Raw genomic sequence first — 22905 nt, 5'->3', positions numbered from 1 at the left:
GTGGTGTGGTGTGGTGTGGTGGTGTTGTTAAGAGTTGATTTACGGCCAGCCAGCCAGCCAGCCAGCCAGCCAGCTGCAGCCAAGGCAGGGCAAGGCAAGGCAAGGCAAGGCAAGGCAAGGCAGGCAGGCAGGCAGGCAGGCAGGCAGGCAGGCAGGCAGGCAGGCAGCCAGGCAGCCAGGCAGCCAGACAGGCAGGCAGGCAGGCAGGCAGGCAGGCAGGCAGGCAGGCAGGCAGGCAGGCAGCAGCAGCAGGCAGGCAGGCAGGCAGCAGGCAGGCAGGCAGCAGGCAGCCAGGCAGCCAGGCAGGCAGGCAGCCAGCCAGCCAGCCAGCCAGCCAGCCAGCCAGCCAGCCAGCCAGCCAGCCAGCCAGCCAGCCAGCCAGCCAGCCCCAGCCAGCCAGCCAGCCAGCCACTCCCACTTTGTATTTATATGCATTCAATTTATATTCAAACATTATATATGTTAAGGGCCTTGTTTTAGTGTTTATTTTAAAAATGACAAACATCGAGTCATTTTACCAGTCCTTTAGCGTTAACGGTGATGCATTTTAAAACTGAACATAAATCGCCTTTTCTGGATATATCAAATATCGAATCCGCTTAATGTGCCTACAATTCAATCATTCAAAAAATACATAATTTACATCAAGCCTTTTCATAGAACAGACAATAAGATTTGTACATGCAAAATAAAAAAAAAAATCCTTTAAGTTATCAATACAATGTGAGAAAACTTTACTTTTATAACTAAAGTTGCACAATTATACCAACTCTATGGTGGCTGGGTTGTAAGGTGTGTGGCTGGTGTTTTGGAAGTCGCGAGTTCAAACGACCCAATGGGAATAATACTTTTTTTTTTTTGCCATACAATCTTCCTAATACTATTATGTAGGTTTGTGTGTGTGTTTTTTTTATTCATTCTTTGGTTTTATAGATGACATACATATTGACTCCTTTTACCGGTCCTTAATTAGGCTCTGGGGAAGCAATGGTGGTGGTGGTGGTGGTGGTGGTGGCATTTAAAACTAAACCAAAAATCACCAGTTCTGGACGCGTCAAATATCATATCCGCTTAATGTGTCTACAACCTAATTACTTAAAACTACACTATTTAATTCATTCATATCATGTGCATATTGGTCATTATGCTCATACAACCGACATCAAAATTTATTTTCATTATTAGAATCATACATTTCATCAAGTAATACAGATACAAAGAGATTTTCTTTCTGAGAAGACCGTTAGTATTGGCTTGCAGGCAGGCAGGCAGGCAGGCATTTGAGGGTTATTATTTCGCCTGTTGATTGGGGGGAGGGTTGATGTGTTAGGGGGTTTTCGGTTAGATGTGGTGGTGGTGATTGGTGGTGGTGGTGATTGGTGGTGATTGGTGGTGATTGGTGGTGGTGGTGGTGGTAGTAGGTGGGAGTTGGGGTGGGGGGGGGGGGGGGGGGGGAGGGAAGGGGAGGGGAATGATGGTCTGTGATTCCTTCTCCGTACCCTTTACATATAAGCAAAAATATGCCTTCTTGTGGGTATAGAAACATTAACACAAATTATATCAGTAACTGATATTGTAGCCTTTTAAACAGAAAAGATTTGTACATACAAATACTTTTTAATTATCATTTATTTGTGGAAATGGCATTTACGTCATTAAATTGATACCTCAGCATCAAGCTAGTGTCCTGCAGCAGTGGTCCAGTGGTAAAGTGTATATAAGTGATGCGTATTCTTGGAGTTGCGAGTTCAAACCCGGATTAAGCTATATATATATATATATATATATACAACATGTTTTGTTTTGGTTGTTTGTTTTTGTATAAAGCCTCACACAATATCTATATTAAGCGAGTTTGTTTTAAACATGACATACATATTAATTCATTTTACCAGGCCTTATTCCACACAACTCCGTGAATTTCCCGTGGAGCCAGCCATTCAAACAAAAACAAACGAAACAAAACAAAACAAAACAAAAAACATTATTGCCAACAGCATTTGGTGTTCCCAGGCGGTCACCCATCCAAGTACTAACCAAACCCAACGTTGCTTAACTTCGCTGATCGGACGAGAAGCGGTGTTCTCAACGTGGTGTGGCCGTTGGCATGAGACTGCCTACACATTGTGGCTAATAACCAACTCTTTTAAGTCATCGCGGCAGGATACGGACCTGCTTGTGGTGTCTTAATGGTAATTGTATCCTAACATATTTTTGTCTCCTTGGCATGGATATTTAACATCGTTTATTCAGTCTTGGGTTTATGTTCTTTCGCCATTTACAGACATTTTACATCTACCTACTTCCTCAGCCTGCCCTGCCAATTTCTAATGAATTTGTGGATTTTCTTTTGTAATACAAACATGTGTGTGCTCATCTGCTCTTCAGTTTTTATGATATTTGTCTCATCTGTCCTGCTTTATGATACTTTTACAAAGAACATGAACAAATGCTTCTATTTTAGAGAAGATATGGGATCCAGGTTTCGGAGCCGTAAAACCAACCGTCGTGATTGGTGGACGAGTTGCCAGGTTGCAGCTTCTGTACCGTGCCGGCACATAAATAGGTTCGGCTCAAGCGGCGGCAGCATCATTCCCCCGTGACTGTCTGAGCGTCTCTCATCACCTTGGTTGGTTCATCATCATCATGGTAGAAGCAAAGCCTACCAAGAAGGCTGCGGCTGCTGCTGCTGCTGTGGTGGCCACCACCAGGAAACCTCGCGTCCAGGTTGCTCACCCGAAAACTAGTCAAATGGTTCTAGCCGCGGTCGCAGCACTCAAAGACCGTAAGGGCTCGTCTCTACAAGCAATCAAGAAGTACGTTGTTGCCAACAACAAAGTCGAGGCTGCCAAGATCGCCATTTACATCCGAAGATTTCTCAAGAAAGCAGTGGCTGACGGCATTCTTGTTCAGACCAAGGGAAGTGGAGCTAGTGGATCATTCAAGCTGGCCGTAGCAGAGAAGAGGGCCGTTCTAACTCCCAAGAAAGCCACCACAACCAAGAAACCATCTACAGCAGCAAAGAAGGCCGTGGTAACTCCCAAGAAAGCCGCCACAAGCAACAAACCACCTACAGCCTTGAAAAAGAAGCAGCAGCAGCAGCTTGTTGTTGGGAACAAAAAGCCCAAAATAAAGAGAGCTTCAAAATCTCCCAAACCACCCAAGGCAAAGAAAGCTGTCAAAAAAACAACAAAGGCAAAATAAACGACGACATGCAAGCAGCATGAATACACATGACAATAAACATCCAGGCCTCCCCCCCTCAGTGGAGGGGCCTCATATGATTCCAAAAAAGAGTTTAGTTTTGTAGACAAATAAATCATTACTTTTGGGGTAGATTTACTCTGTATATTATATATATAATATATATATATAATATATATATATATATATATATATATATTAATATATATATATATATATATATATATATATATACATACATACATGGGTGAGGTGATATGGTACCAAAGTTTTGGGTAAGGTGATTGACATTTACACAAGATAAAACACGAACCAATGGGAATAAAAACATAAGAATGGAAGTAACTGCAGAAGGCCTATTGGCCCATAACACAAGCACTTCCTCTTGATGCTTCTATATTGGTTCAGAGTCTTGAAGCTATAATAATATATATATATATATATATATATATATATATATATATATATATATATATATATATATATATATATATATATATATATATATATATATATATATATACACACAAAACTAAATAGTCTTGTTAGACAAATTGCCCCTATTAGAGGCAAGTTGACTAACAAGCCGAATGACTGGCAATTGTTTTGAATTTGAGTTAAATCTAACATAGAAATGTAATCAAACCTAACCTAACCTATGCTAACCCAAGCTAAGCTAACCTAACCTAACCTAAGCTAACCCAAGCTAAGCTAAGCTAACCTAACCTAACCTAACCTAACCTAACCTAAGCTAATCTAACCTAACCTAACCCAGCAATTCATGATCTTAATATAATACTGTTAATTGGATAAACCAATTTGGAAAGAAATGTTCGAAAATAACAAAATTAACTGTGCTTGTTAGGAAAATTGGGCCTTGCATACTTGTCCCAATAGTGTGGTTCTCGCTTTTAGGTACGACATAAACGTATACCTAAGTTGAGAGAGAAAAAGATTCTCACTCAAACATGCATATCGATTGCCAGTCCTGAATTCTGGGTAAATATTCGTGTCCTCCCTTTTCATTTACCATCATTTGGATACTATCAAAACAGCTCTGAGAAGGATAAAATGAATAAAACGGGTAGCTCCCTCATGTAAAAAGGAAGAGTTGGGAAAGATCTCTCTCTCTCTCTCTCCCCTCACACCCCCCCCCCCCCCCCCCACCAATGATCCTGCTCTGCTAGTATATAACGTAACAAACCTTCCCCCCCCCCCTCCCCAATCAGAGTCCCTTTAAGCATGCGAGGATAAAAAATAGATTTCATAAGACCCAATGTGCTAGCTGATATCAAAACAATTTATGTTATCGTCTATTAAGCCCTTCAGTAAAAAAGTATAGGGACCTAATTAGGTCCCGTTTTGAGGTGGTGGTGGGTGGAATCGATGGATTAGCCAAGCTCTTATCCGCCGAATCCGTAGAGGGTACGACCCTGGCGCTTCAGAGCGTACACCACGTCCATGGCAGTGACGGTCTTCCTCTTGGCGTGTTCCGTGTAGGTTACAGCATCACGGATGACGTTCTCGAGGAACACCTTCAGGACGCCACGGGTCTCTTCGTAGATGAGACCCGAAATACGCTTGACGCCGCCACGACGAGCTAAGCGACGAATAGCGGGCTTGGTGATGCCCTGGATGTTGTCACGTAGCACCTTACGATGACGCTTGGCGCCACCCTTTCCGAGTCCCTTGCCTCCCTTGCCGCGTCCAGTCATGGTGTTGTAGTTGTGTGAATCGAATTGATCGAATGCCCGCACGATTTCCCGACTATATCCCATCAAGCGGACGTACTAGTAGCATTGCAACTCCTGCCTGCCCTTACTTTACGCTTGTGGTCGAGTAGACACGGCTTTCTCACAACGCTTTCAAAACTGCAGTTGCCTACTCGTCTGTTTCACGTCCCTGTGAAATGACTTTTGCACAAATCCAAAAAATAGAGCAAAATCAGCGATAATAGTGATTGAGGTGAGCCGCCTGTTGGCTGCAGCCAGAGGAAGGAGGGGAGGGGCAACGGGGTGACGTAGGCGAGTCGAGCAGCCAATGGCGCTCGAGCAAGCGCCTCGAGACGGCGTATATAAGCAAAAATTTTTCGGCGCCGGCCATCACAAACCACAGTTGTTCACCATGGCTCGCACCAAGCAGACTGCTCGCAAGTCCACGGGAGGCAAGGCTCCTCGTAAGCAGCTGGCCACCAAGGCAGCACGCAAGTCTGCTCCTGCCACAGGGGGTGTGAAGAAGCCTCACCGTTACAGGCCCGGAACGGTCGCCCTGCGTGAGATCCGTCGTTACCAGAAGAGCACCGAGTTGCTCATCAGGAAACTTCCCTTCCAGCGTCTGGTGCGCGAGATTGCCCAGGACTTCAAGACCGATCTTCGCTTCCAGTCGTCTGCCGTCATGGCTTTACAGGAGGCATCCGAGGCTTACCTGGTCGGTCTCTTCGAGGACACTAACCTCTGTGCCATCCACGCCAAGCGTGTCACCATCATGCCAAAGGACATTCAGCTTGCTCGCCGTATCCGTGGAGAGCGTGCATAAGCTAAATCGACCACCCTAGTATACACCAAACTCGGCCCTTCTCAGGGCCAAAATATCCTTCTAAGGAGATTTCAGACATTCCTAGCATCAGTCATATGAATTAACCTTCATCTACACATATAATAAATAAATAAATAAATAAACAAATACACTAATTTAGGTGTCATACATACACGTGATATCAATAAATCAAGTCATTTGTAGTACAACCTGTTCTCTTACAAACAAAACGCCGTCGCTTTTCGCTCTTATGCACTGTCAAGGATCACCCACCCCCCCCCCCCCCAAAATAAAAATTGTCATACTGTACTAGAAATAAAAGCAGCTTGTATAAGTGACATACTGTCCAGTCCTGTTTTATTCTGTTTTCGGTCCTCTGGCTTAATCTGTTAAGTTAGGAGATGACATTTTAAATTAACCGTTTTCTTGACATTTTCAAACCTAAGAGGGTGGCCTGCATAGTAATCCTAATGTGGAACATAACAATGAATCTCTAATCTCTAGAAAAAAGATACCGAGTGCTTATATGTGTTGAGAGAGAGAGAGAGAGAGAGAGAGAGAGAGAGAGAGAGAGAGAGAGAGAGAGAGAGAGAGAGAGAGAGAGAGAGAGAGAGAGAGAGAGAGAGAGACAGACAGACAGACAGACAGACAGACAGACAGACAGACAGACAGACAGACAGACAGACAGACAGACAAGACAGACAGACAGACAGACAGACAGACAGACAGACAGACAGACTGAGAGAGAGAAACACACACAGACAGTTTCATAAATATTCTCATTTTATAGCTATTTGCTTTCAGTGACAGAGGTTTTTGTTATAATAGTATTGGTGTCTAACACTCACAATCTCTTTAGAAATTAAAGTGTGGCTCCAATGGAGCCGAGTTTGTTGGTTTGAGGCCAAGCCACCACCACAGGGCAGTAAGTAAGCCGTTTACTTGGAGGAGGTGTACTTGGTGACGGCCTTAGTGCCCTCAGAGACGGCGTGCTTGGCCAGTTCTCCGGGCAACAGGAGCCTTACAGCCGTCTGGATCTCCCGACTGGTAATGGTGGAACGCTTGTTGTAGTGGGCCAGGCGAGAAGCCTCGGCGGCGATGCGCTCAAAGATGTCGTTCACGAACGAGTTCATGATCGACATGGCTTTGGAAGAGATACCAGTGTCGGGGTGGACCTGCTTCAGCACTTTGTAGATGTAGATGCTGTAGCTCTCCTTCCTCCTGCGCTTCTTTTTCTTATCGCCCTTGGCAATGGCCTTCTGGGCCTTTCCGGCCTTCTTGGCAGCCTTTCCAGATGCCTTGGGTGGCATGATGATGCTCGTGCTGGCTGGCGTTGCAGTACAATAATGAACTTTTGCGCGAGTCGAGCTTTCCTTTTATATCCCGCTCGCGACTCAGCTCAGAGCGGGTCGCGTGGCGGAGCGCGCTGATTGGTCAGTGGCGGACTCCCTTGATCCTGAGCGGGGTATATAACACGAAGCTCGATCTGCGGGCCGGCATTATGTCCACCCTTCCTGAAACACTCCCACATCAGATCGTCCTCAAAGCTATCACAAACTCCCTTGCCATACGGAACCCCATCCGCCCTAGGAAATTTCGCTTCAAACATCGCAGCCCCACAACAATATATTCCACACAACGCTGCACCAAGAGGCCTAGGCCGAACAGCCGAACCCCATCCCCTGTGGACGGAGCAAGGGCAAGCAACCCCCACAACTCTTCACCAGAGAGCGACTCTAGCACCACGGATGTCGACATCATGAACAGCAGTGACACCGAGGACCCCCCAATGGCACAGCAACGTATGGTAAACCCCAAACCCAACCAATCCCCGACCGGAACCAGGAACAAGACACCTGGCTCAACAGCTTTACCCCCCTCCTCCACAAACAGAAGCGACCAAACCGAATGTAACAACATTGGCACTACAGCCAAACAAACACTTCCGTCTCATAGTCAATAATGGGGATCACAATCCTTCAGGTGAACATCAGACACTTCTTCAACAACAGATACCTTCTCACTCTGGAAGTAGCCAGACTTAACCCAGATGTAATCTTACTCAATGAAACAGCGGCCAGACAGGACCAGCACATCTCCATCTGGGGATATTCCACCAGGGAAGTCAACAGGGGTAGGTTCAGTGGGGTGGCAATACTAATAAGAAGAGGACTCTCCTACCGCCCCATCCTCGTAGAAGACGACAACTTTCTTGCAATAGAACTCACCACTTCACACGGCCCCCTCATCGTCTGCACCGCATATCTACCACCTAGACTGGCCTACCTCCCCTCCATCCCTCTGAACAAGCTGCTCGACAGGAATCTCCCCACTATCATCGCAGGAGACCTGAATGCCCACCATCAGGCCTTATTCAACGCACCTGCCAGGCCAGACCTCAAGGGCAGGCAGCTCTTCAATCTAATGCAAAACCGGGACCTCTCCTTCCAAGGCCCCCACTTTAAGACGTTCTTTGCGGGCAACCAGAGGGGCACCCCTGACATAGTGCTGACCAACAGAGATTGTGACCTGTTCCACTGCAGAGTAACCCCAGGCAAGAACGTGGGGTCGGACCACATCCCTGTGGTCACATCCCTCCAAGCAGCCCCCTTCAGATATGTGGCACCACCCAGGCCCAGACTGGGAACCATACGTGCCCGTGAATATGACACCTTCCTTGCTGACGACCCCATCATTGAGTTCGAGAACCTCCCAACCCAAACAATCGACCAAGCAGTAAACACCATCCACAACCGGATCCAGCTTGCAACCGAGGCCACTTGTGAAATATCCACCACAAGGACTTACCACCAATATAAGCCGACCCGAGAAATCAGAGGCAAAATGAATGAGTACCAGCGAGCCTGCCAAAGCCACTACCAAACTGGCCAGCCACCAGCGTTGACCCTACAAACACTCAGAAGGGAAACCATAGACCTTACGCTGACCCACAAGAGCCACATTTGGGGAACCCTGGTGAGACAGGCCAACCAGTACAAAAGGGAGCCGGCTACTTTCTGGCGCAAGATCAGACAGCTCCTGGGATCAGTTAACCCCAGCCTCACCCACCTTGTACACACATTCCTTGACGAAGATGAAGAGGAGCAGCAAGAAAAAATAGAAGACCCACAGGATCAGGCTGACCTCATGGGCGCAGTCTGGAAAAAGACACTCACAGCTTCAAACAGCAGAGCCTTCAACAACACTCACTTTGAACGTGTCAACCAATGGACAACAGAAAATGCCGCCTCCCTTAACAGCACCCCTCTGATTGACCTGACAACCCTAGAAGACGACCACCCTCTAACAAGACCCATAACTATGCTAGAGATGAGAGGAGTCATCAAAAGCACCAGAGATAAGGCCCCTGGACCATCAGGGATCAAAGCGCTGCAGATCAAACTTCTACCAGGCAATCTTATGCAATCCATACTCAACCTATTCAACGCTATGCTGGCATCGGGTCACATTCCTGTAGCATTCAAGTCAGCCAAGATGATATTCATTCCCAAACCCAAGAAAGACCCCCACCAACCTGGCAACTACCGACCAATCTCCCTCTTAGACACGATAGGCAAGTGCTTTGAAAAAATCATGTCAAACCGTCTTAACTACTACATGGAGTACAACAACCTCTTCACAGAAAAGCAGTTTGGCTTTCGAGCACATAGATCAACCCAGCACGCAATTAACATCATCTACGACGCCGTAAGCTCAATTCGAAAGCAAAAACAGGTAGCTTTGATTGCAACGAGGGACGTACACAAGGCCTTCGACAGCCTGTGGCACGATGGTCTTGTGTACAAATTAGCAGACTTACCAGCGCAAAACTGGACCCTCCTCAGGCTGATCAGAAATTTCCTTAAGAATAGGCAAGTTACCCCCAGCTTCAAGGCAAAAGAGGCCGCAGCCTTCACCCCAACAGCTGGAGTCCCCCAAGGATCATGCTTGAGCCCGGTTCTCTTCAACATCTTTGTAAATGACCTACCCCAACCAGAGTATAGGGACACCATTATCGTACAATTTGCGGACGACGTAACACACGTAATAACATCTAACCCTAGCATCCAAGCGGCCAAGCATGCAACTGTAACCCGTAAGGCAAACGTAGAACTAGCAAGGACTGCTAACTGGGAAAGGAAATGGAGGATCACCACTAACCCAGAAAAGATCCAATTAAGCACTGTCGGCTGTATGGCCTTCTCTATTGAAAATGAGGGGGGAATAAGAATCAGGGGTGATCCCATAGCCATCTCAAACTCCAACACAGTGCTCGGTTACAACTTCAACAGGCTACTCAACTCCTCCCAGTACGTATCCCAGAAGACAGCGATGGCCCGGGGCTCACTGGAGAGGCTCTTCCGTTTCAACCAAGCCCCATCCCACATCAAGCTCCACCTGTACAGAATGATCATAAGGCCTAGCTTGGAATACCCCTACGTTCCCCTGAACCTCACCAACAAATCCAACATGTTGAAGATTCAACGAGTACAAAACAAAGCACTTCGCTTTGCAGAGGGCCTGACTCTGAGGGACAGGGTAAGAACTGACCTGATCCATGAGACGCTCAACATGAAGCCAATGAACATTAGGCTCAGCTACCTGGCCAGAAGACAGCTGTACCGTATGAAGAACATGTATGTCCCAGACCCAGAAGATCCCTTCGTAGCAGAAAACACCACCAGCGACTACGAGATCCACGAACCACCACACAGAACCAGAAGAATCACTCTCCAACAAAAAGTGATCAGACATATCCATGATGAGGCCTTCCCAAGCCCTCAGATACTAAGCGGTCTGCCAGACGATCCAGATGAGTGGCCCATCCCGGACCCAATCTACACCAAATGAAGAATAAAGAAAGAAAGAAAAAAAAAAAAATAACAAAATAAAAAAATAAAATAAAAAAAATAAAAAAATAAAAAAATAAATTAAAAAAAAAAAAAAAAAAAATAATAAAAAAAAAAAAAAAAAAAATATATAAATAAATAAAACACCTACAAAAAAAATATAAAACCAAAAAACCATTTGTCGTGGCGGCAGAAGTGTAACTACCCTGATGTTTCTAAGATTAGCCTCCTTCAGCCAACTCCATCGGCTCTAGTGCTTTAGGACACCAACAAGGTCACAAACACTAGCCCCCCCAGCCAATGTACTGACAACCCAACATAACACATACGCAAACAAACAACACATACAAAAATGTCAACCCATGGTGGACAGGCCACCGAACTTTCAAACCTCCTCTTTCTCTACACCCGCATCCTCTTCCTGAATTTCATCTCCCCATCCCTCTACCTCCCCCATCCTTTCCATTCCCTATGGACATCAATCCCAATCCCCCGGCATTAAAACACCACAAACCCACAACAGCAGCAGCAATGTCAGGACGCGGCAAGGGAGGCAAAGTGAAGGGCAAGTCAAAGTCTCGCTCCAGCAGGGCCGGACTTCAGTTCCCCGTGGGCAGAATTCACCGTCTGCTGCGTAAGGGCAACTACGCCGAACGCGTCGGTGCTGGCGCTCCTGTCTACCTGGCAGCCGTCATGGAATACCTCGCTGCCGAAGTTCTCGAGCTCGCCGGTAACGCCGCACGTGACAACAAGAAGACCCGTATCATCCCACGTCACTTGCAGTTGGCCATCCGCAACGACGAAGAACTCAACAAACTTCTGTCTGGCGTAACCATTGCACAGGGAGGTGTTCTTCCAAACATTCAGGCAGTTCTTTTGCCAAAGAAGACAGAGAAGAAGTAAGCACTTCTGCCACCCACCGCGACAAATACCATAACCAGGCTCCATCCGGAGCCACACACACTTTAATAGAGAGATTCAAGTAGACAATCAACTTTCAAACATTAATAATAACATTTATATTGATTTCATTTGGAATGTGTACATAACAAACAAACAAAACAAAATTATAGGGGATATTCAGCATCACTTGGAATATTAACCAATCATATAAATCCAATATATATTTTATATTTTACTTTAAGCGAGGAATTCATATTCTATCCATTTTTAATCATACAAATGAACAAAAGCAATTCTTCACTAGACGTAATGAATGAATAAATGATCAAGGTTTTAATGTGTTTCATGAATATATATATATATATATATATATATATATATATATATATATATATATATATATATATATATATATATATATATATATATATATAATACTTGTGAACCAGAATATGTTTGAGCAGCAGCGATCGTGCCTGCCATTGGCCGAAGTGCAACAATTCAAATAATTTAAAGGGCCTGCTCGGGTATATAAGAGAGGCTGGGAGACTGGGGCCGGTGGTGGGTGATGGGTGATGAGTGATGGTGTGGTGTGGTGTGGTGTGGTGTGGTGTGGTGTTGTTAAGAGTTGATTTACGGCCAGCCAGCCAGCCAGCCAGCCAGCCAGCTGCAGCCAAGGCAGGGCAAGGCAAGGCAAGGCAAGGCAAGGCAAGGCAGGCAGGCAGGCAGGCAGGCAGGCAGGCAGGCAGGCAGGCAGGCAGGCAGGCAGCCAGGCAGCCAGGCAGCCAGACAGGCAGGCAGGCAGGCAGGCAGGCAGGCAGGCAGGCAGGCAGCAGGCAGGCAGGCAGGCAGGCAGGCAGCCAGGCAGGCAGGCAGGCAGGCAGGCAGGCAGGCAGGCAGGCAGGCAGCCAGGCAGCCAGGCAGGCAGGCAGCAGGCAGGCAGGCAGCCAGCCAGCCAGCCAGCCAGCCAGCCAGCCAGCAGCCAGCCAGCCAGCCAGCCAGCCAGCAGCAGCCAGCCAGCCAGCCAGCCAGCAGCCAGCCAGCCAGCCAGCCAGCCAGCCACTCCCACTTTGTATTTATATGCATTCAATTTATATTCAAACATTATATATGTTAAGGGCCTTGTTTTAGTGTTTATTTTAAAAATGACAAACATCGAGTCATTTTACCAGTCCTTTAGCGTTAACGGTGATGCATTTTAAAACTGAACATAAATCGCCTTTTCTGGATATATCAAATATCGAATCCGCTTAATGTGCCTACAATTCAATCATTCAAAAAATACATAATTTACATCAAGCCTTTTCATAGAACAGACAATAAGATTTGTACATGCAAATAAAAAAAAAAAATCCTTTAAGTTATCAATACAATGTGAGAAAACTTTACTTTTATAACTAAAGTTGCACAATTATACCAACTCTATGGTGGCTGGGTTGTAAGGTGTGTGGCTGGTGTTTTGGAAGTCGCGAGTTCAAACGACCCAATGGGAATAATACTTTTTTTTTTTTGCCATACAATCTTCCTAATACTATTATGTAGGTTTGTGTGTGTGTTTTTTTATTCATTCTTTGGTTTTATAGATGACATACATATTGACTCCTTTTACCGGTCCTTAATTAGGCTCTGGGGAAGCAATGGTGGTGGTGGTGGTGGTGGTGGTGGTGCATTTAAAACTAAACCAAAAATCACCAGTTCTGGACGCGTCAAATATCATATCCGCTTAATGTGTCTACAACCTAATTACTTAAAACTACACTATTTAATTCATTCATATCATGTGCATATTGGTCATTATGCTCATACAACCGACATCAAAATTTATTTTCATTATTAGAATCATACATTTCATCAAGTAATACAGATACAAAGAGATTTTCTTTCTGAGAAGACCGTTAGTATTGGCTTGCAGGCAGGCAGGCAGGCAGGCATTTGAGGGTTATTATTTCGCCTGTTGATTGGGGGGAGGGTTGATGTGTTAGGGGGTTTTCGGTTAGATGTGGTGGTGGTGATTGGTGGTGGTGGTGATTGGTGGTGATTGGTGGTGATTGGTGGTGGTGGTGGTGGTGGTAGTAGTGTGGGGTGGGGGGGTGGGGGGGTGGGGAGGGAAGGGGAGGGGAATGATGGTCTGTGGATTCCTTCTCCGTACCCTTTACATATAAGCAAAAATATGCCTTCTTGTGGGTATAGAAACATTAACACAAATTATATCAGTAACTGATATTGTAGCCTTTTAAACAGAAAAGATTTGTACATACAAATACTTTTTAATTATCATTTATTTGTGGAAATGGCATTTACGTCATTAAATTGATACCTCAGCATCAAGCTAGTGTCCTGCAGCAGTGGTCCAGTGGTAAAGTGTATATAAGTGATGCGTATTCTTGGAGTTGCGAGTTCAAACCCGGATTAAGCTATATATATATATATATATATATACAACATGTTTTGTTTGGTTGTTTGTTTTGTATAAAGCCTCACACAATATCTATATTAAGCGAGTTTGTTTTAAAACATGACATACATATTAATTCATTTTACCAGGCCTTATTCCACACAAACTCCGTGAATTTCCCGTGGAGCCAGCCATTCAAAACAAAACAAACGAAACAAAACAAAAACAAAACAAAAAACATTATTGCCAACAGCATTTGGTGTTCCCAGGCGGTCACCCATCCAAGTACTAACCAAACCCAACGTTGCTTAACTTCGCTGATCGGACGAGAAGCGGTGTTCTCAACGTGGTGTGGCCGTTGGCATGAGACTGCCTACACATTGTGGCTAATAACCAACTCTTTTAAGTCATCGCGGCAGGATACGGACCTGCTTGTGGTGTCTTAATGGTAATTGTATCCTAACATATTTTTGTCTCCTTGGCATGGATATTTAACATCGTTTATTCAGTCTTGGGTTTATGTTCTTTCGCCATTTACAGACATTTTACATCTACCTACTTCCTCAGCCTGCCCTGCCAATTTCTAATGAATTTGTGGATTTTCTTTTGTAATACAAACATGTGTGTGCTCATCTGCTCTTCAGTTTTTATGATATTTGTCTCATCTGTCCTGCTTTATGATACTTTTACAAAGAACATGAACAAATGCTTCTATTTTAGAGAAGATATGGGATCCAGGTTTCGGAGCCGTAAAACCAACCGTCGTGATTGGTGGACGAGTTGCCAGGTTGCAGCTTCTGTACCGTGCCGGCACATAAATAGGTTCGGCTCAAGCGGCGGCAGCATCATTCCCCCGTGACTGTCTGAGCGTCTCTCATCACCTTGGTTGGTTCATCATCATCATGGTAGAAGCAAAGCCTACCAAGAAGGCTGCGGCTGCTGCTGCTGCTGTGGTGGCCACCACCAGGAAACCTCGCGTCCAGGTTGCTCACCCGAAAACTAGTCAAATGGTTCTAGCCGCGGTCGCAGCACTCAAAGACCGTAAGGGCTCGTCTCTACAAGCAATCAAGAAGTACGTTGTTGCCAACAACAAAGTCGAGGCTGCCAAGATCGCCATTTACATCCGAAGATTTCTCAAGAAAGCAGTGGCTGACGGCATTCTTGTTCAGACCAAGGGAAGTGGAGCTAGTGGATCATTCAAGCTGGCCGTAGCAGAGAAGAGGGCCGTTCTAACTCCCAAGAAAGCCACCACAACCAAGAAACCATCTACAGCAGCAAAGAAGGCCGTGGTAACTCCCAAGAAAGCCGCCACAAGCAACAAACCACCTACAGCCTTGAAAAAGAAGCAGCAGCAGCAGCTTGTTGTTGGGAACAAAAAGCCCAAAATAAAGAGAGCTTCAAAATCTCCCAAACCACCCAAGGCAAAGAAAGCTGTCAAAAAAACAACAAAGGCAAAATAAACGACGACATGCAAGCAGCATGAATACACATGACAATAAACATCCAGGCCTCCCCCCCTCAGTGGAGGGGCCTCATATGATTCCAAAAAAGAGTTTAGTTTTGTAGACAAATAAATCATTACTTTTGGGGTAGATTTACTCTGTATATATATATATATATATATATATATTTATATATATATATAATATATATATATATATATATATTATATATATATATAATATTATATATACATACATACATGGGTGAGGTGATATGGTACCAAAGTTTTGGGTAAGGTGATTGACATTTACACAAGATAAAACACGAACCAATGGGAATAAAAACATAAGAATGGAAGTAACTGCAGAAGGCCTATTGGCCCATAACACAAGCACTTCCTCTTGATGCTTCTATATTGGTTCAGAGTCTTGAAGCTATAATAATATATATATATATATATATATAATATATATTATATATATATATATATATATATATATATATATATATATATATATATATACACACAAAACTAAATAGTCTTGTTAGACAAATTGCCCCTATTAGAGGCAAGTTGACTAACAAGCCGAATGACTGGCAATTGTTTTGAATTTGAGTTAAATCTAACATAGAAATGTAATCAAACCTAACCTAACCTATGCTAACCCAAGCTAAGCTAACCTAACCTAACCTAAGCTAACCCAAGCTAAGCTAAGCTAACCTAACCTAACCTAACCTAACCTAACCTAAGCTAATCTAACCTACCTAACCCAGCAATTCATGATCTTAATATAATACTGTTAATTGGATAAACCAATTTGGAAAGAAATGTTCGAAAATAACAAAATTAACTGTGCTTGTTAGGAAAATTGGGCCTTGCATACTTGTCCCAATAGTGTGGTTCTCGCTTTTAGGTACGACATAAACGTATACCTAAGTTGAGAGAGAAAAAGATTCTCACTCAAACATGCATATCGATTGCCAGTCCTGAATTCTGGGTAATATTCGTGTCCTCCCTTTTCATTTACCATCATTTGGATACTATCAAAACAGCTCTGAGAAGGATAAAATGAATAAAACGGGTAGCTCCCTCATGTAAAAAGGAAGAGTTGGGAAAGATCTCTCTCTCTCTCTCTCTCCCCCTCACACCCCCCCCCCCCCCCCCACCAATGATCCTGCTCTGCTAGTATATAACGTAACAAACCTTCCCCCCCCCCCCCCCAATCAGAGTCCCTTTAAGCATGCGAGGATAAAAAATAGATTTCATAAGACCCAATGTGCTAGCTGATATCAAAACAATTTATGTTATCGTCTATTAAGCCCTTCAGTAAAAAAGTATAGGGACCTAATTAGGTCCCGTTTTGAGGTGGTGGTGGGTGGAATCGATGGATTAGCCAAGCTCTTATCCGCCGAATCCGTAGAGGGTACGACCCTGGCGCTTCAGAGCGTACACCACGTCCATGGCAGTGACGGTCTTCCTCTTGGCGTGTTCCGTGTAGGTTACAGCATCACGGATGACGTTCTCGAGGAACACCTTCAGGACGCCACGGGTCTCTTCGTAGATGAGACCCGAAATACGCTTGACGCCGCCACGACGAGCTAAGCGACGAATAGCGGGCTTGGTGATGCCCTGGATGTTGTCACGTAGCACCTTACGATGACGCTTGGCGCCACCCTTTCCGAGTCCCTTGCCTCCCTTGCCGCGTCCAGTCATGGTGTTGTAGTTGTGTGAATCGAATTGATCGAATGCCCGCACGATTTCCCGACTATATCCCATCAAGCGGACGTACTAGTAGCATTGCAACTCCTGCCTGCCCTTACTTTACGCTTGTGGTCGAGTAGACACGGCTTTCTCACAACGCTTTCAAAACTGCAGTTGCCTACTCGTCTGTTTCACGTCCCTGTGAAATGACTTTTGCACAAATCCAAAAAATAGAGCAAAATCAGCGATAATAGTGATTGAGGTGAGCCGCCTGTTGGCTGCAGCCAGAGGAAGGAGGGGGGGCAACGGGGTGACGTAGGCGAGTCGAGCAGCCAATGGCGCTCGAGCAAGCGCCTCGAGACGGCGTATATAAGCAAAAATTTTTCGGCGCCGGCCATCACAAACCACAGTTGTTCACCATGGCTCGCACCAAGCAGACTGCTCGCAAGTCCACGGGAGGCAAGGCTCCTCGTAAGCAGCTGGCCACCAAGGCAGCACGCAAGTCTGCTCCTGCCACAGGGGGTGTGAAGAAGCCTCACCGTTACAGGCCCGGAACGGTCGCCCTGCGTGAGATCCGTCGTTACCAGAAGAGCACCGAGTTGCTCATCAGGAAACTTCCCTTCCAGCGTCTGGTGCGCGAGATTGCCCAGGACTTCAAGACCGATCTTCGCTTCCAGTCGTCTGCCGTCATGGCTTTACAGGAGGCATCCGAGGCTTACCTGGTCGGTCTCTTCGAGGACACTAACCTCTGTGCCATCCACGCCAAGCGTGTCACCATCATGCCAAAGGACATTCAGCTTGCTCGCCGTATCCGTGGAGAGCGTGCATAAGCTAAATCGACCACCCTAGTATACACCAAACTCGGCCCTTCTCAGGGCCAAAATATCCTTCTAAGGAGATTTCAGACATTCCTAGCATCAGTCATATGAATTAACCTTCATCTACACATATAATAAATAAATAAATAAATAAACAAATACACTAATTTAGGTGTCATACATACACGTGATATCAATAAATCAAGTCATTTGTAGTACAACCTGTTCTCTTACAAACAAAACGCCGTCGCTTTTCGCTCTTATGCACTGTCAAGGATCACCCACCCCCCCCCCCCCCCCCAAAATAAAAATTGTCATACTGTACTAGAAATAAAAGCAGCTTGTATAAGTGACATACTGTCCAGTCCTGTTTTATTCTGTTTTCGGTCCTCTGGCTTAATCTGTTAAGTTAGGAGATGACATTTTAAATTAACCGTTTTCTTGACATTTTCAAACCTAAGAGGGTGGCCTGCATAGTAATCCTAATGTGGAACATAACAATGAATCTCTAATCTCTAGAAAAAGATACCGAGTGCTTATATGTGTTGAGAGAGAGAGAGAGAGAGAGAGAGAGAGAGAGAGAGAGAGAGAGAGAGAGAGAGAGAGAGAGAGAGAGAGAGAGAGAGAGAGAGACAGACAGACAGACAGACAGACAGACAGACAGACAGACAGACAGACAGACAGACAGACAGACAGACAGACAGACAGACAGACAGACAGACAGACAGACAGACAGACAGACAGACAGACAGAGACTGAGAGAGAGAAACACACACAGACAGTTTCATAAATATTCTCATTTTATAGCTATTTGCTTTCAGTGACAGAGGTTTTTGTTATAATAGTATTGGTGTCTAACACTCACAATCTCTTTAGAAATTAAAGTGTGGCTCCAATGGAGCCGAGTTTGTTGGTTTGAGGCCAAGCCACCACCACAGGGCAGTAAGTAAGCCGTTTACTTGGAGGAGGTGTACTTGGTGACGGCCTTAGTGCCCTCAGAGACGGCGTGCTTGGCCAGTTCTCCGGGCAACAGGAGCCTTACAGCCGTCTGGATCTCCCGACTGGTAATGGTGGAACGCTTGTTGTAGTGGGCCAGGCGAGAAGCCTCGGCGGCGATGCGCTCAAAGATGTCGTTCACGAACGAGTTCATGATCGACATGGCTTTGGAAGAGATACCAGTGTCGGGGTGGACCTGCTTCAGCACTTTGTAGATGTAGATGCTGTAGCTCTCCTTCCTCCTGCGCTTCTTTTTCTTATCGCCCTTGGCAATGGCCTTCTGGGCCTTTCCGGCCTTCTTGGCAGCCTTTCCAGATGCCTTGGGTGGCATGATGATGCTCGTGCTGGCTGGCGTTGCAGTACAATAATGAACTTTTGCGCGAGTCGAGCTTTCCTTTTATATCCCGCTCGCGACTCAGCTCAGAGCGGGTCGCGTGGCGGAGCGCGCTGATTGGTCAGTGGCGGACTCCCTTGATCCTGAGCGGGGTATATAACACGAAGCTCGATCTGCGGGCCGGCATTAAAACACCACAAACCCACAACAGCAGCAGCAATGTCAGGACGCGGCAAGGGAGGCAAAGTGAAGGGCAAGTCAAAGTCTCGCTCCAGCAGGGCCGGACTTCAGTTCCCCGTGGGCAGAATTCACCGTCTGCTGCGTAAGGGCAACTACGCCGAACGCGTCGGTGCTGGCGCTCCGTCATGGAGCCGTCATGGAATACCTCGCTGCCGAAGTTCTCGAGCTCGCCGGTAACGCCGCACGTGACAACAAGAAGACCCGTATCATCCCACGTCACTTGCAGTTGGCCATCAGCAACGACGAAGAACTCAACAAACTTCTGTCTGGCGTAACCATTGCACAGGGAGGTGTTCTTCCAAACATTCAGGCAGGTTCTTTGCCAAAGAAGACAAGAGAAGAAGTAAGCACTTCTGCCACCCACCGCGACAAATACCATAACCAGGCTCCATCCGGAGCCACACACACTTTAATAGAGAGATTCAAGTAGACAATCAACTTTCAAACATTAATAATAACATTTATATTGATTTCATTTGGAATGTGTACATAACAAACAAACAAAACAAAATTATAGGGGATATTCAGCATCACTTGGAATATTAACCAATCATATAAATCCAATATATATTTTATATTTTACTTTAAGCGAGGAATTCATATTCTATCCATTTTTAATCATACAAATGAACAAAAGCAATTCTTCACTAGACGTAATGAATGAATAAATGATCAAGGTTTTAATGTGTTTCATGAATATATATATATATATATATATTAATACTTGTGAACCAGAATATGTTTGAGCAGCAGCGATCGTGCCTGCCATTGGCCGAAGTGCAACAATTCAAATAATTTAAAGGGCCGTGCTCGGGTATATAAGAGAGGCTGGGAGACTGGGGCCGGTGGTGGGTGATGGGTGATGAGTGATGGTGTGGTGTGGTGTGGTGTGGTGTGGTGTGGTGTTGTTAAGAGTTGATTTACGGCCAGCCAGCCAGCCAGCCAGCCAGCCAGCTGCAGCCAAGGCAGGGCAAGGCAAGGCAAGGCAAGGGCAAGGCAAGGCAGGCAGGGCAGGCAGGCAGGCAGGCAGGCAGGCAGGCAGGGCAGGCAGGCAGGCAGCCAGGCAGCCAGGCAGCCAGACAGGCAGGCAGGCAGGCAGGCAGGCAGGCAGGCAGGCAGGCAGGCAGGCAGGCAGGCAGGCAGGCAGCCAGGCAGGCAGGCAGGCAGGCAGGCAGGCAGGCAGGCAGGCAGGCAGCCAGGCAGCCAGGCAGGCAGGCAGTCAGGCAGGCAGGCAGCCAGCCAGCCAGCCAGCCAGCCAGCCAGCCAGCCAGCCAGCCAGCCAGCCAGCCAGCCAGCCAAGGCCAGCCCCAGCCCAGCCAGCCGAGCCAGCCAGCCAGCCAGCCAGCCAGCCACTCCCACTTTGTATTTATATGCATTCAATTTATATTCAAACATTATATATGTTAAGGGCCTTGTTTAGTGTTTATTTTAAAAAGTGCAAACATCGAGTCATTTTACCAGTCCTTTAGCGTTAACGGTGATGCATTTTAAAACTGAACATAAATCGCCTTTTCTGGATATATCAAATATCGAATCCGTCTTAATGTGCCTACAATTTCAATCATTCAAAAAATACATAATTTACATCAAGCCTTTTCATAGAACAGACAATAAGATTTGTACATGCAAAATAAAAAAAAAATCCTTTAAGTTATCAATACAATGTGAGAAAACTTTACTTTTATAACTAAAGTTGCACAATTATACCAACTCTATGGTGGCTGGGTTGTAAGGTGTGTGGCTGGTGTTTTGGAAGTCGCGAGTTCAAACGACCCAATGGGAATAATACTTTTTTTTTTTTGCCATACAATCTTCCTAATACTATTATGTAGGTTTGTGTGTGTGTTTTTTTATTCATTCTTTGGTTTTATAGATGACATACATATTGACTCCTTTTTACCGGTCCTTAATTAGGCTCTGGGGAAGCAATGGTGGTGGTGGTGGTGGTGGTGGTGCATTTAAAACTAAACCAAAATCACCAGTTCTGGACGCGTCAAATATCATATCCGCTTAATGTGTCTACAACCTAATTACTTAAAACTACACTATTTAATTCATTCATATCATGTGCATATTGGTCATTATGCTCATACAACCGACATCAAAATTTATTTTCATTATTAGAATCATACATTTCATCAAGTAATACAGATACAAAGAGATTTTCTTTCTGAGAAGACCGTTAGTATTGGCTTGCAGGCAGGCAGGCAGGCAGGCATTTGAGGGTTATTATTTCGCCTGTTGATTGGGGGGAGGGTTGATGTGTTAGGGGGTTTTCGGTTAGATGTGGTGGTGGTGATTGGTGGTGGTGGTGATTGGTGGTGATTGGTGGTGATTGGTGGTGGTGGTGGTGGTGGTAGTAGGTGGGAGTTGGGGTGGGGGGGGGGTGGGGGGGGGGGTGGGGAGGGAAGGGAGGGGAATGATGGTCTGTGGATTCCTTCTCCGTACCCTTTACATATAAGCAAAAATATGCCTTCTTGTGGGTATAGAAACATTAACACAAATTATATCAGTAACTGATATTGTAGCCTTTTAAAACAGAAAAGATTTGTACATACAAATACTTTTTAATTATCATTTATTTGTGGAAATGGCATTTACGTCATTAAATTGATACCTCAGCATCAAGCTAGTGTCCTGCAGCAGTGGTCCAGTGGTAAAGTGTATATAAGTGATGCGTATTCTTGGAGTTGCGAGTTCAAACCCGGATTAAGCTAGATATATATAATATATATATACAACATGTTTTGTTTTGGTGTTTGTTTTTGTATAAAGCCTCACACAATATCTATATTAAGCGAGTTTGTTTTAAACATGACATACATATTAATTCATTTTACCAGGCCTTATTCCACACAACTCCGTGAATTTCCCGTGGAGCCAGCCATTCAAACAAAAACAAACGAAACAAAACAAAACAAAACAAAAAAACATTATTGCCAACAGCATTTGGTGTTCCCAGGCGGTCACCCATCCAAGTACTAACCAAACCCAACGTTGCTTAACTTCGCTGATCGGACGAGAAGCGGTGTTCTCAACGTGGTGTGGCCGTTGGCATGAGACTGCCTACACATTGTGGCTAATAACCAACTCTTTTAAGTCATCGCGGCAGGATACGGACCTGCTTGTGGTGTCTTAATGGTAATTGTATCCTAACATATTTTTGTCTCCTTGGCATGGATATTTAACATCGTTTATTCAGTCTTGGGTTTATGTTCTTTCGCCATTTACAGACATTTTACATCTACCTACTTCCTCAGCCTGCCCTGCCAATTTCTAATGAATTTGTGGATTTTTCTTTTGTAATACAAACATGTGTGTGCTCATCTGCTCTTCAGTTTTTATGATATTTGTCTCATCTGTCCTGCTTTATGATACTTTTACAAAGAACATGAACAAATGCTTCTATTTTAGAGAAGATATGGGATCCAGGTTTCGGAGCCGTAAAACCAACCGTCGTGATTGGTGGACGAGTTGCCAGGTTG

General features: G+C 45.2%; 3 non-coding genes across 3 annotated transcripts; all 3 read right to left on the bottom strand.

The window, feature by feature from the left end:
* Nucleotides 1-1988: 1988 nt before the first annotated feature.
* On the bottom strand, nucleotides 1989-2107 carry LOC138361911 (5S ribosomal RNA). The gene has a single exon (XR_011227274.1). It is a non-coding gene; the product is annotated as a 5S ribosomal RNA (ribosomal RNA).
* Nucleotides 2108-14131: 12024 nt separating this feature from the next.
* On the bottom strand, nucleotides 14132-14250 carry LOC138361910 (5S ribosomal RNA). The gene has a single exon (XR_011227273.1). It is a non-coding gene; the product is annotated as a 5S ribosomal RNA (ribosomal RNA).
* An 8107-nt stretch (nucleotides 14251-22357) lies between these two features.
* On the bottom strand, nucleotides 22358-22476 carry LOC138361909 (5S ribosomal RNA). The gene has a single exon (XR_011227272.1). It is a non-coding gene; the product is annotated as a 5S ribosomal RNA (ribosomal RNA).
* Between the last annotated feature and the right edge of the window lie 429 nt (nucleotides 22477-22905).

The sequence above is a fragment of the Procambarus clarkii genome, unplaced genomic scaffold, assembly GCF_040958095.1.
Source record: "Procambarus clarkii isolate CNS0578487 unplaced genomic scaffold, FALCON_Pclarkii_2.0 HiC_scaffold_993, whole genome shotgun sequence".
Taxonomy (NCBI): domain Eukaryota; kingdom Metazoa; phylum Arthropoda; class Malacostraca; order Decapoda; family Cambaridae; genus Procambarus; species Procambarus clarkii.
Note: the sequence above shows the minus strand (reverse complement) of the source record. Positions and strands in the feature narration are given on the sequence as shown.